Here is an 11,594-nt window from a genome sequence, read left to right on the forward strand (position 1 = left end):
GACTTGTTGTAAAAGGTAATCAAGAACAAGGGAGACATAAGTCCCAAGGTAAATCTCAGTTGCAGCCTGGGAAGAAGAAGAAGGACGTGAAATGTTTTAAGTGCAGTGAAATTGGGCACATAAGGTCAGAATGTCCAGAGTGGAAGAAATGGAATTCTGAAAATCAGTAAGGTTCGTCAAAATCTGCGTGTGTAGTGGAAAGAGATTCAGAATGCAGTGATGGAAATATTCTATGTATTTCATCGGGTTCGAAATGCCTCACAGAAGGCTCTTGGATTCTAGATACCGGATGCTCTTATCATATGACAGCAAACAGAAAATGGTTTGACACCTACAGGTAAGTCAATACTGGTTGTGTTTTGATGGGAAATAATATTTCATGCAAAATACTTGGTATTGGAGATGTAAAAATAAAAATGTATGATGGTGTTGTAAGAACTATATATGATGTAAGACATGTGGAGGGTCTAGGAAAGAGCGTTATTTCATTGGGTATTTTAGACTGTAACGTGTATAGTTACGAGTCTGAAAAAGGAGAAATGAAGGTGTGTTAAGGCGATTCGATAGTGATGAAAGGAGAAAAGATAAAGGGAAATATCTATGTACTGTAGGGTGTTACAGTTGTAGGTGGAGATGCAGCCATTGAATATGAATCAGTTACTTCATGGTATATGCAGTTGAAGCATATAGGTGACTAAATATATTCAGATGTTTGGGAACCAATGATGATAGCATCAAAGGAGAGACATATGTATTTTATGAGTTTATCACGAAGGGTCTTGGTGTACTTCATGCAGTGGCTGAGGTGGAGAACCAGATCAGGAGAGAAATCCTTATGTTAGACATAGGAAACTGAGTATGCTGGTTTCGTTCAAGAAGTTTTGTGAGTAGGGCAAGTTATATGTAGGGCTTGCATGGTACTTCTTGGTGAACTCAGTGAGTATGGCGCGTTTCTCGAGTAATCGATCGCCAAAGGTATTTCTAGATGGAAAAGTTGCAAGTGAATTGTGGGCATGTTTTTGCGGTAGACTACTCGATTGTGAGTGGAAGTCCACTGGTGCACTATTCTAGTGATGAAGGATCTAGGCTTGGTGTTTTATCCAGACAGTACCTCTTTCTTTATTCACTAAGAAAGGAGGGTGCAAGCTGGGTGATCTTGTGGGAAACAAAGGGGTGATCGAGGACATGATTTTTTGTTGATAAAGTCATAGGGCATCGTACTCAGGTAAAGGAAGAGAAACATAAATGCCAGAAAAATGTGGCAGCAACAATCATGTTATTCAAGTGGAGTTAGGGACTCAGGGCAGAAATGCAGGGAGTTCTAACTCAGGTTAACAATATCACAGATTAAATGGGCTTGTGAAGCAGGTGGAGCAATAGACTCAGGGCAGAGATGGCATTGGTTATATTGCAGGGAGTTTTAGCTCGAGAAATTTGCAGAATCACGGTAAGATCATGTGCACTATCAGACCACCACTCAGGTGTGTGAGGTGGTGAGACTTCCAATATGGAAGAGGGTGATAAGATGCAATGGAGTGATATGTTTGTTGTGTATGAATCACATGTTATTAGCTAAAAATTCTTTAACTGAGGCTTTAATCAGTTGGAAACTCTGTTGAAAGGTTTTGACATGAATGTGTTGGGTATGGCCAAGATGGGTCTTGGTTTGTTGATTCACATGGACAAAGTTGCAGGGAGATTGGTATTATCTCAGGGTGGTTTTGTGGATGGAACCATAGGGAGACTTTGTTTTCCGTCTCAAGGGGGTTCTGTGGAGAATCATTGTGCAATGTCTACCGCTCAATACCCAAGGATGGGCTGTGATGTCCGGGATATGTCAAAGGTCCTCCATGATTGTGTAAATGAGGTGTTTCAACAAGCAACAGAGTGGACCATTAGTTGTGAGATTTGTTGAAGACTATGCATGGGGTTTTGGTAATATAAGGCTTGTAGCAGTGTTTATTTACTGTTGTTGGAAGGCTTTGTTGGAAGCCTAGAGTGAAGTCTTCGAGTGATGAATTTACAAGTGCATTGGGGTTGATAGTAGAAGCTAAAGCTGTCATCGATAAATTCAAGCAGTATTGCTTGGACTTGGTATTTGTCTCCAAGTGTTAAAAGGGAGACATAAAGGTGGAGCAGTTCATATGTTTTTCAGTATTCTCCTAAGAGGGCGTATAATCGCCAAGGTGGAGATTGTTGTTTATGGTGTGGCTCTTATACTTGGAGTTTCATAAACAAGGGAAGGAGGAAGAACATGGAGGGGCTACACAGCAGGCACTCGTCGACGAGTGCCCTGAGCTCATCGACGAGGATATCGAGAGTCAGAATTCTTTAGTATTGAAGACTCGTCGACGAGAGTATGGACATGTCGACGAGTGGTCTTCTTTGTATCATCGACGAAGCCTTGTACTCGTCGACGAGTGTCGCCTGGGCCGCGAAGAGAAATTCAAAATTTGAATTAGGACATTATGGTAGTTGGGTATTTGGAGGGAAACCTCCGAGAAACTTCTATTTATGTATTTCTAAATGTGTTTTGTTTATAGGTAACTTTGTATGACTTGTGTATTGTTGTTCTTCTCATTGTAGTGAATATTGAGTGTCATTTGTTTTATTCTTATGTGATAAATTGTTGTTTCTTATCTATATTGGTTGTGTGTTGTTGAGGCTTGGTGATTTGTTGCAAGTTTATATCTTCCGCTGTGTGTATGTGTATCCTATACTCGATTCAAATCACAACAAAAGATTCAAATACAATACAAATTAAATAATGATCTTGAAATGCCCTTCTAGGTTCCTACAAAATTTTCATCTTGACAACTTATTCCCTATTTAACACAAAACCTAATTTCAAAGACATTCCTTGTTTATAATTAGTTTGTTATTATCAAAATTTTGACTAGTGAAATATTGGGGTTAACAATGGAAGGCATTTATGTTAGGAAACTCACTTATTAAAGGAGGCCAATGTTGAGGTAAGAAGGATTCTCTATGACTATCTAGTATAGTCTTAGAAATACTATAATTACAATTACTTATACTCAATCTAAATTATGACATAAGCATTAAAGAAGACCTTAAGAGACCACTAGAAGTCTCCCAATCTCTTCTTTCTTTTCCTTGGTTGTAGATGATCCTCATGGTCTGTGCAAATAGGGATTAGGGTTTGATTTTCGGTGTCAACATATTGGTGCTTCAAATAGAGAAAGTGTTTTAAAAGAATCCATGATGATATTTGCAACTAAAATGGATTTTATGTGTTTGGGGGCAGGGGGAGGGGGAGAACTAGCCACTTATCTAGCTAGTACTTAGTAAATTTGTGAAAATGAGTCTAATTAACTCGAAAAAGGTAATCATTAGGATGAAAACCACCCCAACTAAGATAAAGGAGACCATTGCATGGGAGAACCTTAGCGCACCCCTCATCTCCCCATGGCTCTTGAACCTAATGGTAAAACAAGTGACAACTATTGAGGATTCTTTGCCTTAATTCTAGGAGGATAATATTTATTTACTTTGTTGGAAATAACTTTAATTATTTCCCGAATCAGCTTGCTTTTCTCAGAACTCCGCTGTACAATCTCTAGCCACAAAATATGCTTTTCACCAATTTCATCTCAATATAATGGAGATTGACACCTCCGACCATATAATGCCTTAAATGGGGTCATCCCAATACTGGCATGGTAACTGTTGTTATAAGCAAACTCTACTAGTGGCAGATACTGAATCCAGCTACCCCCAAAATCCAACACATAAGCCCGCAACATATCTTCCAGTATTTGTATGGTCCTCTTTGTCTGTCCACCAGTCTGAGGATGAAAGGTCGTGCTAAAAGCCAATTGGGAACCCAAAACTCTTTGTAAGCTCTTCCAGAACTGAGACGTGAATCGTGGGTCCCAATCAGAAATGATGGATACTGGCATGCCATGCAGTCTGACTATTTCCTGGATATACAACTCTGCCAATCTACCCATGGATTAGTAAACTCTAATGGAAAGAAAATGGGTAGTTTTCGTCAAAAGGTCCACGACTACCCATATGGCATTTTGCCTATGCTGTGCTGGTAGCAATCCCGTGACAAAGTCCATGGAGATATGTTCCCACTTCCATTTTGGGATATGAAGTGGTTGCAATGATTTCGCCGGCCTTTGGTACTTAGCCTTTATCTATTGACAAGTCAAACACTACTCTACATATCGGGCTATTTCTCCTTTCATACTACTCCACCATAAGGATTCTCGCAAATCTCTGTACATTTTCGTATTTCCTGGATGTACCGTGTACAGAGAACGGTGAACCTCTTCCAAGATGGTCATTTTAATTTCAGTGTCATCCGGTATACACAACCTACTACGAAACCTCAAAACTTCATCATATGAAATATTAAAATTGGCTCCCTATCCACTCTGCACTTTATCCCTAATCTTTACTAGTTCAGCATCTTGCATCTGCACAATCTTAATCTTTACCAGTAAAGTGGACTGTAGAACCAGATTAGCAATAAATGCCCAGTGATTACCCTCTACCAGTTCCTCACCAAGTCTTTCTAAATCCATTCTAATATGATGTTGTGCCACCACTGCTGATACTGAGGCACTCCTTGACTTCCGGCTCAAGGCATCAGCTACCACATTAGCCTTCCCTATGTGGTAACTGATGGTACATTCGTAGTCTTTAATCAATTCCAGCCACCCCCTTTGCCTCATATTCAACTCCTTCTGTGTGAAAAAATACTTCAAACTTTTATGATTTGTAGATATTTCACATTTTCCACCATACAGATAATGCCTCTAGATCTTCAATGCATACACCACTGTAGCCAACTCCAAATCATACGTAAGGTAGTTCTTCTCATACTCTTTAAGTTAATGAGAAACATATGCTACAACTCTTCCTTACTGCATCAGAACACACCCCAACCCCTTCTGAGATACGTCACTATAAATCACAAATCCACCCTCTCCTAGTGGAATGGTCAAAACTGGGGCGGTGACGAATCGTTGTTTCAGTTCCTTGAAACTCTGTTCATAGTCATCGGTCCACTTAAACTTCACATTCTTCCTCGTTAGTTGTGTTAGAGGACACGATAGCCTAGAAAATTCCTCTATGAATCGGCGATAATATCCTGCTAGACCCAAGAAACTTCTGATCTCTTGAACATTCCACGGTCTCACCCAATTCATTACTGCTTCTATCTTGCTCGGATCTACAGAGATAACATCCTTGGATATCACATGCCCAAGGAAAGTAACTTTCTCTAACCAGAATTCACACTTTCTAAGTTTAGCATACAATTTCCTTTCTCTCAACTCCTATAACACTATACTAAAATGATGTTCGTGCTCCTTAGAACTCTTCGAATAGACCAGAATATCATCAATGAAAACCACAATAAACTGGTCCAGTTACTGATTGGAAAACCCTATTCATCAGGTCCATGAATACAGCAAGAGCATTCGTCAGTTTGAATGGCATAACCAAAAATTCGTAATGGCCATACAGAGTTCAGAACACTGTCTTTGGAACATCCTTTGCCTTTACCTTCACTTGATGGTACCCGGATCGAAGATCAATCGTAGAGTAAACTCGTGCGCCCTAGAACTGATTGAACAAGTCATTGATATGGGGAAGAGGATATTTATTCTTAACTGTCACTTTATTTATCTCTTTATAGTCGATACACATCATCATCATCCCATCTTTCTTCTTTACAAATAGAACTGGTGCTCCCCATGGTGATACACTAGGTCTGATAAACCCTTTATCTAATAATTCCTACAATTGATATTTTAGTTCTTTTAACTCTACTGGAGCCATTCTGTAGGGTGCGTTAGAAATCGGTGTTGTCCCTAGAAGTGAATCAATGGTAAATTCAATTTCATAATCATGAGGTAATTTGGGTAAATCCTCTGGAAAGACATATGGAAATTCCTTCACTGTTGGAATATCAGTAAGTTTCACTTCTCCTTCTAGAATTTCCTTTACACAAGCTATGTACCCCTGGAACCCGTCCAGCAATAGCCTACTCACTTGAATAGCCGAGACTAATTGTGGCAAGGAGCGCACACACGATCCCAAAAATTTGTACTCCTACTCCATAGGAGCTCTGAATACTACCTCCTTCTAATGACATTTGATGCTGGCATGATTAGCAGCTAGCTAGTTGATCCCCATAATCACATCGAACCCATACATACCCAACACTACAAGGTCAGCTGGTAGCACTGTCCCCTGTATATCTACTGGATAGCCTTTGAGTACTTTCCTACAAACCACTACTACTCCTGTCGGTGTGGCCACAGGTAATTCGACATCCAATACTTGAGGTTCTATCCCACACAGTTTAATATATTCCTGGGAAATGAACGAATGTGTGGCTTCTGTATCAAACAAAATAATAGCTTTAATTGAAAACATAGGAACTGTACCTGTCACCACATCATCGGCCGCCTTAGTGTCTCCTGGTGTCAGTGCATAGATCCGCGTCTGCGCCGTACTCCTCTGTTGGCCGCCTCGGGGTGCTTGGTTATTCCCTCAAAATAGTCTAGGAGCAGGAGCATTGCTCGGCTACGCACGACAGTCTCGTGCCATGTGACTCGGTCTACCACATTGATAGCAGACATTCATTCCTGCTCAGCATCCTCCCACATGCCTCCTGCTACATCGAGGGCAAATAGGATAAGTCTGCTCACCCTAATACTCACAGCTCCCCATCTCCTGTCTCTGAGCCCCATTATATCTGACTCCCCTCCAAGGTCCTCGATTGGTACCCGCTCGAAAATCAGGAGGCGTGGGCCTCTTCCTCTAGCTCTACACCCTAGCACTCCTCTACTTACTCGCCTCCGCTATGGCGGCCCTATCCACCAGTTCTGCAAAATCCCGCACCTTCAAAACTGTCACCTGTTCATAAATTTCCTCCCTCAAGTCTCTCTCAAATTTTCTTACCTTCTTCTCCTCATTTGGAACCATGTATGGGGCAAAACGAGACAACTCAACAAACTTTGCCGCGTACTGTTAAATCGTCAGGTGCCCCTGGGTCAAATTCAGGAATTCCTCCACCTTAACTTCTTTAGTGGTGGCGGGGAAGTATCGGTCGAAGAATATTTCCTTAAACCGGCTCCAGGTCATGGCTACTGGTATTGGTCTCTGCTCTTCCAGTAATTTTATAGCTATCCACCACCGCTCGGCCTCACCAGTCAACCTTAATGCAGCATAGAGAAATCTTTGTTCATCAGTGTAGTGCAGCACTCAGTATTTTCTCAATTTCTTGAATCCAATTCTCCGCTATAGCTGATTCGACACCTCCTGAGAAAACTAGAGGATTCATAAGAGTGAAATGTCTGATCATACAACCCTGATCACTGGGTGGGTAGTCCTGTTCTTTCGAATTTCTTGCTATTTTTGCCATTACTTACCAGGTGACACTGCGCAGTGTTGCATCAGAATCACTGCCACCCACACTGGAAGGCCCTGCATCATTACCACCACCAGCGTGTGCATTGCTATTTCCAGGGTCCATCTTGAAATAGAACGAAATTAGTCTAAGGTTCCTAACTTCTTAACACAACTAATACATTAATCTATCTAAGAACCATAAAATATTCTCATACCACCAATCAACTTATTTTATGGTTCAGTCTTACCACTCAGAAACAAAAATTGACGATAGTTTACAATGGTTTTCCTGAAATCATCATTTCAGGAAAATCACAGAAACCACCCCGAAGTCTCTGCCTCTAGGCTGTGAGAAAAAACCCTAAATTCTCATCTTAATCTCCTTCATTGACTTACTAAAATCTCAGTCTACTTATTTCTCACCCTTATCAAGATCCATTCCTATACTCTGGTATTGTTTTCCGCTGTACACTAAAGTCTACAGAACCTAGCAACTTAGGCTCTGATACCACAATGTAACGACCCGAAAATTTGCTACATTTTTTTTTCATACTTGCTAAAAATATTAAATTACTCTAATACTAATAATAATATCTACAATGTCGTATCGGACCCAAAGTGGGTACCGGGGATACCTGTTTATAAATACATACTATCTATGCAGCGGAAAACATAATATACCTAAACCATATATATACAATACCAGAGTTCTACTATCTGTATAAATATACATGTGCATCCCTAAAAACCATAAATCGTCCTAGGGATTATACAAAACACATTTGCCAGTTCATCACTTACCTTGAATCTAGGATTGTACCAACACCTCCTCTACCTCGGAGCTCGCTCCACTCGCCTGTCTGGATCTCCTAAAATGTTTGAATTTTGGGTGAGACACCTCTCAGTAAGTGGGATAGAGTATCATCAGTGTGTGGCAACATAAGTTCTAGCATGTTATAGATATATATACTGCAAGTAATTTAGCTGTAATATATATATATATATATATATATATATCAACTGTAATTGATAAATCATGGAAATCTGTACTTTAAACATAAGCATACTATATCATAATAAATTTTTGTAACATGTAAATCATCTGCTATAACTATATAATACTAAAATTTTTCCCCTAGATGGATAGTTAGCTGAATCATGTATTACCCCCTACATGATTGGGTTGTGCAGCCCATAGGCGGGACCTAGCAATGGTTGGCCTACCATGCTAAGCCAAAATTAGCTCGTCTGTAAGTACGATTGGCTTGTCCAGCCTGACCCGGATTGCCAAGGGGCACACTACTCTTCTATGGGTTTAATCGACTATCCAATCACCAACACTCTATCTGAGACGTGTGGTGGCACTAATCTGAACTGATACCTACGGTACCATGCTCTGAAACTAAATTAAGCCATTAGAGTTCTGCTATCATATAGTACATTTCATAAATAACTGTAACATAACTCGTTTCATGTTTCTGTGCAAATTCTGTAATTTTAAAATTTCTAAATAACTGTTATATATATATATATATATATATATCTAATCATGGCACTAGGCTGGCTGAGCTATCACAACACTAGGCCGGCTGAAATACCACGACACTAGACCAGCTGAACTGTAATAATATACTGTATAATGTCATATTTTCTATGATATCTATATCATTTATGAAAATCTTTATCAAACTGCATTGGTTCTATAAAAACATAAAATATTCTGGTCTATATATACATACTGTAAAATAGTCATACTCATGCCACACGAGTGAGTATTAAAAATAAAAATAATATTAAATCTATTTCTAGGGTTTTCTTAGTTCAAACAACATATTTCCCAAAAACGTACATTAATTTACAAATATCATTTCCATGTGCCTAATTATTCAGAAAAATCATACATAAAATTTCTGAAATCCAAAACTGCTTTTTAACCAGTAAATTTTCTAAAAATACCTGACATAATCTATCCGCTTACCTGATTCCTGAAGAAAAGCCTGCAGGGATCCTAAAACTGTGCATGCGGCGTACACACAAAGCTCTGTATCCATAAACCCTAATTTAATTAACTCAACCCCAAAATAACAACTATTTAACATTCCCCAGACCCACACATTCAAATAACTAACTAAACTTGAAAAACAACTTCCTCACCCTAGTTTTGGAGTGGTGCCTAGAATACCTGATTTACGAAACTGCTCTAATTAAATTGTAGAGAATCATTGCCAGGATCCTGAAATCACGTTTATCCTTCGATTCGGGCTCAAATCGAATTATAAATTGAAGAGAGAGAGAGAGAGAGAGAGAGAGAGAGAGAGAGAGAGAGAGAGAGAGAGAGAGAGAGGAAGAGAGAGAGAATTTGATTTTTAAACATAAAATGAACTTAAACCCTTTATATAGGGTTGTTGGCGCAGGAGAAACCGTCAATAGTTTTCCTGAAATCGTCAACGATTTGGCCTTTTTAACCAAACCATTTCTACTGTTTTACCCTTACCTCCCTTTTGTAACTCAAAACCGTCAACGGTTTTCTGAACTCCACCAAAACTGTCGATGGTTTGGCCTTGCACCAAACCAATTTCTCCTTTTTCTGACTTATTATTATTATTATTATTATTATTATTATCATCATCATCATTTTCGGGTCTCTACCTTGGGTCTTCCTTTGACTTATGTTTTATATTTAATTTGTAATATTGCATGACAATTAAGCTTGCTTGCATGTGTGTGAATTTAGTAAGTTGTGTTAGTAATTATTGTGTTAGAACTAGGTGTAGTGTCTTAATTACTTTGTTTCCCCTTGTTTAGTTTCCCATGCCTTGGCCCCCCATGCTTGTATAAGAGTTAATGTCTTGTTCCCTTGCTAAGTCTTTATATCTTGTATCATTGTAAGAATTCAGCAACTAAGTTTGAATATTAAATATTGAAAGGAATTTCCTTTGCTGAGCTTGAAAGCTTGTCCAATCTTTCGATTGTATAGTGTGAGGCTACGTCGTTCTTTCCAGAGATCAGGTGGTGAGAGACCACTATCTATCCAGCGACTTCATCCCCATTTATCCCTCAGACACTCCACACAACCACTTTTATACACACACAACAGTTCTCATTTTTCATTGTGTTCAAAGTTTGTTCCTAGGATTTTTCTAGCGTGATATGAGTTTGTGGTGAATCATATCAAGTAATCCAATGATTTCATTGGTAAGATTGTTATTTTCCTTGAGCCTTATCTGGTTGTGAACTCTTGCTTGAAACCCTGTAATCCTAGTTGAAAATAGCTCTTGAATTCCTATATTTTATTCAAAACACGTGGGTGTTCAGGCGATTGAAGTCATTTGTTTAGTCGACTAAACTGCTATTGTCAATCTAGAATTCTGCTTCTAAATTCTTCAGGCGACTGATCTTGAAGTCCAGGTGACTGAAGTCACCTAGAACCTTTAGTTTTCAATAATATTGTTATGCTAACAACAAACTTACATTTCTTGAATTTTTGAATAGCATCTTTTATGCATATAACTTGATTCCTTTGTGAAAGAACTCTTGAGACTTATTTTTGGATAGCATCATATATCCTTTCAAAAATCCAACAACATATGAAATAAAGCTTGATTTATGGTGTTTATGCTAGTTAATTAAATTATTAATTTAAAGTGTTTTGAGTAAATGTGCTTGTGTGAGGGTTATCAGTAGGATTAGGAGACCCCTTACCCGTCCTACATCAAATCTTCTTAAGTTCCAATCTCGTTTCTCACAAGCAGACCAAGCATGTTTAGCTAGACTACTACTTTCTTCGTGAACTTGTTCTCGCTGGCAAGCTTTGCACTAAATATGTGCCTTCTCATTTGCAAGTTTCTGACATCTTCATCAAAAGTGTGTCTAGACCTTTATTTGAATTTTTCTGATCCAAGCTTCACATTCGTCCCAATCCGATGCTCAGCTTGCGAAGAGTGTTGAGGATTCTTTGCCTTAACTCTAGGAGCATATTATGTACTTACTTTCCTTTTATCTATCCTCTAATTAATAGGAAATTGATATGTAATTACTTAATGTAATATGTAAATCAATATAAATACACAACACTCACCACTTTACAAGTGTAGTAGTTTTCAAACCTTCTCAACATCAGAGCCCTTTGACCTCTTGTTCCACTATGACCTTCAAGGACTTTGACGAAGACTCCATGGGCTTCATCACCACGTTTGACC

This window comes from Malania oleifera, chromosome 7, assembly GCF_029873635.1.
Source record: "Malania oleifera isolate guangnan ecotype guangnan chromosome 7, ASM2987363v1, whole genome shotgun sequence".
NCBI classification, from domain to species: domain Eukaryota; kingdom Viridiplantae; phylum Streptophyta; class Magnoliopsida; order Santalales; family Ximeniaceae; genus Malania; species Malania oleifera.